Raw genomic sequence first — 7,158 nt, 5'->3', positions numbered from 1 at the left:
ACAAGCATGAAATATACTGCACAATTTATCCTGATAATTATTCAGTCAACTCCCCAAGGCCTTATTGTCATACACTGGAGGGCTGTTGGTAGTTGAAATTCCAAAGAACTCCCAATGGTAGAGGGAAGTGTGGGGCTGCCCTGTTCTTGGCTGATGTAATAGGGCTAAAAACTCTAGGCAAGGTCCCCAGAAGATAAAAACCTGCCTACCCACATCTACAGTATGGCAGAACCTATTAGGAGGACAGGGACATCACAGTTCTGGACCATATGAAAAAAATATATATACCCAATGGGAGCGTGATTTGCATGGTTATTTTGGAATTATTTGGAAAGTACATTTCTCCAAATAACCCTGACAGACCTTTATGTCCTTCATTAAAATTGTGGATCTCGTATTGAAAAGATTCATTATGAAGAAATGAGTCTTTTAATATGAAATAGGTAGCAAGAAAACACTAAAAGAGGAAAGAACAGTGAAATAACACCGTGTATCTATCTGCTGCTGAGTGAGCAAGACCAAGATGGCTTGGCCCAATGGATAATAATATTTCAGGACAGGTAAATGCCTAGAAAACCTGATGGTGCAGTGGTTAAAAGCTCCAGCTGCTAACAAAAAGGTCAACAGTTCGAATCCACCAGGCACTCCTTGGAAACACTATGGAGCAATTCTACTCTGTCCTATAGGGTCATTATGAGTTAGAATCGACTCGATGCCAAAGGATAAATGCCTATTTATTACACCTGTTGATATCAGTTTTGCTGCAAGGAGATAACTAACCACTCTGTGTGAGAAAATGGCTGAGGAGACAGAATACCCCAACCAGACTATGGTGAGCTACTTCTTTCTGGAGGGTCTGATGTACACAGCTGAACATCCTACCCTCTTCTTCCTCCTCTTCCTCCTTATCTACAGCACCACCATGACTGGGAATCTCTTCATTCTCATAACTGTGGGCTCAGACCCTCACCTCTGCTCCCCCGTGTACCACTACCTCGGGCACCTTTCCTTACTGGATGCATGTTTGTCTACAGTGACAGTGCCCAGGGTAATGGCAGGTCTCCTGACTCTGGATGGAAAGGTAATCTCCTTTGAGGGCTGTGCTGTACAACTTTATTGCTTCCACTTCCTGGACAGCACTGAGTGCTTCCTGTACACTGTCATGGCCTATGACCGTTACCTGGCTGTCAACCACTGCAATACCCAATGGCCATGAACAGACAAATGTGTGCAGGGCTGGCTGGGATCACCTGGGCCATAGGTGCTGTTCACTCTGCAATCCATACCTGCCTCACCTTCCACCTGCTCTACCGTGGACCTCACCACATCGCCTACTTCTTCTGTGACATTCTCCCTGTGCTGAAGCTAGTCTGTGCAGACACCACCGTCAATGAGATTGTCATCCTTGCCAACATTGGCATTGTGGCTCCAGGCTGTCGGATTCTAATCGTCATATCCTATGTCTTTATTGTGGCCACTGTGTTGCGAATCCACACAGCCGAGGGTCGGCAGCGTGTCTTCTCCATGTGCACTGCACACCTCACGGTGGTGCTCTCGTACTACATGCCACCTGCGTGTATCTACCTGCAGCCTCGCTCCAGTGGGGCAGGAGCTGGGGACCCTGCTGTCTTCTACACAATGGTCACCCCGATGTTCAACCCTTTCATTTACACTATGAGGAACAAGGAGGTGAAGCGAGCTCAGAAAAGGCTTCTGTGCTAAGGCTCTCAGGAGTTTCCACTCAGCATCCCAGCCTCCTAACCTCACTGTGACTATCTTATTTGCCTGCTAAGAAAGCAACTATTCACATATCAAAATAAAAAAAAAAAAAAGGAGGGAATATCATTCAAGCAGAAATCAGAAGAATTGAGTTCCAGCTCAACCACTGTTTTATTCCTTTGGTAAAGTGATGTGCCCCAATGTCTCAAACACAAAATTTATAAAATAATAGGACTAGACTAGCGGATGTCTAGGATACCTCCTAGATCTCAGTAGTATGGCTCAGGGGTATTTGAAATACTATTCATATTCTCATTTATTCTAGTAAATTCTTTTTCTACTTTTGTAAAGTAACTTTATTAAGTACATATACATATAAAGCAATACTGATAATATAAGTTTAAAGTATAAACAATAAAAAAAAACCTCTGTACAATCAGCACCCAGCTTAAAAAAGAAACCATATTTTTAGGATGATAAAATACAATTTCATGGAAAAAAGTGACATTCCCAGGGTCATTAGAATGTGCCAGAACTAAACCCGTGACTCTTTAGCTTACAGGTTCAGCATTCTTTTCACTGTCTTTACTCTCCCACTAAGATAGGGTATGACACAGGTCATACTGAATGGTACTGAATGGTACTTACCAGTACTCTAATTCTGATTCTACCAATCACTAGATGTAAAATCTTCTGAAAATTTTCTAATGCTTTAGTTTCAGTCTCCTCTTTGAAAGTAAGATTAATACTAACTGCTGTGTACGACTGTGAGGACTAAATGAGATAATTTTGTAAAGTACCTTGTGCAAAATAAGTGTTTTGTTTCTTACCAAGAGGCTAGAGAAGTCAAAGAGCCTATTACACAAGCTAAGTCTAAACAAACTGTATCTGAAAGATTGTCAGGGTTTTGAGGCCTTCACTGAACATTTATTCAGTGCCTTCGTCATCTAGTACTGCTGTAACAGAAATACCACAAGTTAATGGCTTTAACAAAGAGAAACTTATTCTCTCTGACCCTAGTAGGTCACAAGTCCAAATTCAGGGTTTCAGCTTCAGGGGAAGGCTTTCTCTCTTTGTCAGCTCTGGAGGAAGGTCCTTGTCCTCAATCTTCCCGTCATTGAGAAGCTTCTCAGGTGCAGGGACCCTGGGTCCAAAGGATGTGGTCTGCTCCTGGTGCTGCTTTCTTGGTGGTACGAGGTCCCCATCTCTCGGCTTGCTTCCCTTTCCTTTTCTCTCTTGAGAGATAATAGGTGGTGCAGGCCACACCCCAGGGAAACTCCCTTTACATTGGATGAGGGAGGTGACCTGAGTAAGGGTGATGTTACAGTCTCACCCTAATCCTCTCAACATAAAATTACAATCACAAAATGGAGGACAACAACACAGTACTGAGAATCATGGCCTAATCAAGCTGATAAGCACATTTGGGAGGGGGGCATAATTCAGTCCCTGACATACAGCAACTACAAAACACAAAAAGACATGTCTAGGCTCTGAGGTGATGAAAGATAACTCTAGGTTCTAGTGGAGGAAGCCTGCCATGTAAGAGGGAGGAGTCCTGCTATGTTCAGAGAAGTGAGTGGATGAGTCTAAACTATTCTGTGGAATGAAGATGGCCTCAAAAGTCTGATTAAAGGGTTTAGGTCATGCATTAGGCACACTACCTATTTATTTCTCCTCTTACCCTCATCTATACCCTCTAGAAATAATTAGAAATATCCTCATCCTGGGAAGTCACATTCTTTAAGTGGTGAATCATCAGGTAAATGGGAAGACAGAAAAAGGAGACAGGTTGTAGGATGACCAGTCCATAGACTATTACAACATCCCAGACATGAGTGAAAGTGCTGTTACCTTCTGCTATGACATTAGAGATGGAATGGCATTTCATAGGATTAAATTAGAGATAATTTAAAGGAAAAAATATTTTTTTCCTTTTAGATATTGCTATTTTGGGGTTTGATTTATGATTTGGAAGACTTGGTGTATTTATACTATTACATGCTTACCTGAAATTTAAAGGGAAAGGGCCTAAAGAATTAATTAGTAGTAATTAAAATTAAAAAAATTACTTGTCAAAAAGAACTACACAATGCTATCATTTTCCCAGCCTCCTACAATGCAAACAGTGTACAAACTGTTATTTTTCTTTTATAAATCTCTCTCAAATAGAAAGACAACAAAAGTATTACCTGTTGTTGTTGTCATTAGGTGTCATCCAGTCGGTTCCAACTCAAAGTGACACTATGTGCAACAGAACGAAACACTGCCAGGTACTGCACCATCCTCACAATTGTTGCTATGCTTGAACCCATTATTGTAGCCACTGTGTCAGTTCGTCTCCTTGAGGGTCTTCCTCTTTTTTGCTGACCCTCTACTTTACCAAGTATGATGTCCGTCTCCATGGAGTGGTCCCTCCTGATAACACACGTCCAAAGTATGTGAGACGTAATATTGCCGTCCTTACTTTTAAGGAGCATTCTGGTTGTACTTCTTCTAAGACAGATTAGTTCATTCTTTTGGCAGTCCCTGGCATTTTTAATACTCTTTACCAAAACCACAATTCAAAGGCGTCAATCCTTCTTCAGACTTCCTTATCCACTGTACAGCTTTAACATGCACATGAGACAATTGAAAACAGCATGTCTTGGGTCAGGCACACCTCAGTCTTTAAGGTGACTTCTTTGCTTTGAAAAATTTTAAAGAGGTCTTTTGCAGGAGTTTTGCCCAATACAATGAGTCTTAACTTCTGCTCCCAATGGGTATTGATTGTGGATCAAAGCAAAATGAAATCCTAGACAACTTCAATAATTTCTCCGTTTATCATGATGCTTCTTATTAGTCCACTTGTGAGAATTTTTGTTCTATGTTGAATTATAATCTATACTGAAGGCTGTGGCCTTTGATCTTCATCCGTAAGTGCTCCAAGTCCTTTCAGCCAGCAAGGTTGTGTCATCTGCATAAAGCAGGTTGTTAATGAATTTTCCATCAATCCTGGTGCCCCATTCTTCTTCAGATAGTCCAGCTTCTAGGATTATTTGCTCAGCATACAGATTGAATATGTATGGTGAAAGGATGCAACTCTGATGCACACCTTTCCTGACTTTAAATCAAGCAGTATCCATTTGTTCTGTTCCAATGACTGCCTGTTGGTCTAGGTGCAGAACCCTCATAAGCACAATTAGGTGCCTGGAATTCCCATTCTTAGAGTGTTATCCACAATTTGTTATGATTAACACAGTCGAATGCCTTTGCATAGTCAGTAAAAGACAGGTAAACATCTTTCAGGTATTCTCTGCTTTCAGCCAGAATCCATCTGACATCAGCTGTGATAAATATGGTTCCATGTCCTCTTCTGAATCCTACTTGAATTTCTGGTATATCCCTGTCGGTATACTGCTGCAGCCTATTTTGAATGATCTTCAGCAAAAATTTACTTTCATGTGATATTAATGATTTTATTCACTAATTTCCACATTCAGTTGGATCACCTTTCTTTGGAACAGGCATAAATATGGATCTCTTCCAGTCAGTTGACCAGGTAGCTGTCTTCTAAATTTATTGGCATAGATGAGTGAGCACTTACAGTGTTGCATCCATTTGTTGAAGCATCTCAATTGGTATCCTGTCAATTCTTGGAGCCTTGTTTTTGCCAGTGCCTTCAGTGCGGCTTGGACTTCTTCCTTCAGCACCATCGGTTCCTGATCACATGCTACCTACTGAAGTGTTTGAACGTCGACCACTTCTTTTTGGTATAGTGATTCTGTACATTCCTTCCATCCAAAGAAATATTTGGATACAGGAATTTAAAGGGTAGGACATGCTGCAAGAGTGTCTAAGCATTCTCAATATTGGACTTTCTATTACATGAAGTTTCTGAGAAAGAAATTTAGCACTACTTCTGAAGTTAGAGTGTGCAAATGAAAATGCACATAATCGAGTGTTCTAAATTTCCTCATAAATAAAGGACTTCTTTTTTTTTAGAGTAGCAGGGGAGCCCTTGTGGTGCAGTGATAAGAACCCGGCTGCTGACCAAAAGTCAGCAATTTGCATCCACCAGCTGTTCCTTGGATATGCTACGGGGCAGTTCTACTTGGTCCCATAGGGTTGCTATGACTGGGAATCGACTTGAAGGCAAATGGTTTAGTTTTGGTTTTAGAGTAGCAGTTGCATTCAAATAATGAATATACAATGATTTGTGGTTTCAGGCAACTTCACTAATAACAGGAATATTTGTAACAACACAAAGCTATCTTTGCTCCTCCCTCACTGGCAATGCTCACTAGAGCACAAGTACTGGAATTTAATAAAATACTATTTATTTAAATATATCCTGTTTCACTTAGAGTTTTCATTGGCAAGTTTGTTATTTTAATTAATAGTTTAATTGTTTTGCACTTACTAATACTTCTGTCATGTAAATTAGGGTAAACATCTGAAACATGAAAACAAAGGTAACACAGATGGTAGAGAAGTTATGATGAAGGAATGCTTGCCCAGGAATGTTGGAAACATGCAAGCTTTGGAATTAGATGTTCAAGGACCAGTTTTACTATACGGTCAGCCCTCTATAACTCTGGGCTCCACATTCAAGGATTCAATGAACTGAGGATGGAAAATATTCGGAAAAAAAAAAAAAAGAAGTTTCAAAAAGCAAAATGTGAATTTGCTGCACACTGAACCCTCCACTGAATCCACAAGAATGAAGTGATGTGTAGCCATACCCTGCTGTAGTCTCCCATCATTTCACAGATCCTCAGTCTCTCTCCAGCACTCTTTTCAGCATTGTTAGTTAGCCTTGTATCTTGTCATTATTCCCTAAACAATACAGTGCTGTATAGCTGCTATTTACACAGTATACTCATTTTTTAGATATTATAAGTAATATAGAGATGATTTAAGGTTTACAGGAGGATGTACATGGGTTCTATGCAAACAGTACACCATTTGATATAAGGGACTTGAACATCTGCAGGTTCTGGTGTCCTCTGTGGTCCTGGAACCAATCCCCTGCAGATACCGAGAGATGACTTTAATCAAGGGAGGTCTATTTGAGAAAAAAATTGATTTTTGAATCGGATTCCTTGAACTTAGATCATCCTCCATTTTATACACACACACAAACACACACTCAAAAATTTACTAACTTCTAAAATGTTGGGGCAGCTTGTATTTTCTAAAGGTAAGCACAACAATACCTCTCACCCCACATGTTCTTCTTACAAAGAAACTACGTCACGCCTCCCATCAAAAGATAGGAAGATGGGGAGGAGGGTCTATACTCATGTCTTGAATTTGGAAGATAGTGGGAATGACTGTATGTGACTTCTGAGGCTGGGTCATTAACGAAATGCAGCCTCTTCCTAGTTCTCTAAGGCACATGCTCCTGGAACCCAGCCACCATGCCATGCTGTTGCTGTTGTGTCACGTTCCAATGAT

At 40.7% G+C, this 7,158-nt stretch overlaps 1 pseudogene; it reads left to right on the top strand.

The window, feature by feature from the left end:
- Positions 1–781: 781 nt before the first annotated feature.
- On the top strand, positions 782–1,722 carry LOC126061233 (olfactory receptor 10S1-like; annotated as a pseudogene).
- The last annotated feature ends 5,436 nt before the right edge of the window (positions 1,723–7,158 follow it).

Source organism: Elephas maximus, chromosome 17 (genome assembly GCF_024166365.1).
Source record: "Elephas maximus indicus isolate mEleMax1 chromosome 17, mEleMax1 primary haplotype, whole genome shotgun sequence".
In the NCBI taxonomy this organism is placed as follows: Eukaryota; Metazoa; Chordata; class Mammalia; order Proboscidea; family Elephantidae; genus Elephas; species Elephas maximus.
The sequence above is the reverse complement of the archived record's forward strand: the minus strand, read 5'-3'. Positions and strand labels throughout refer to the sequence as shown.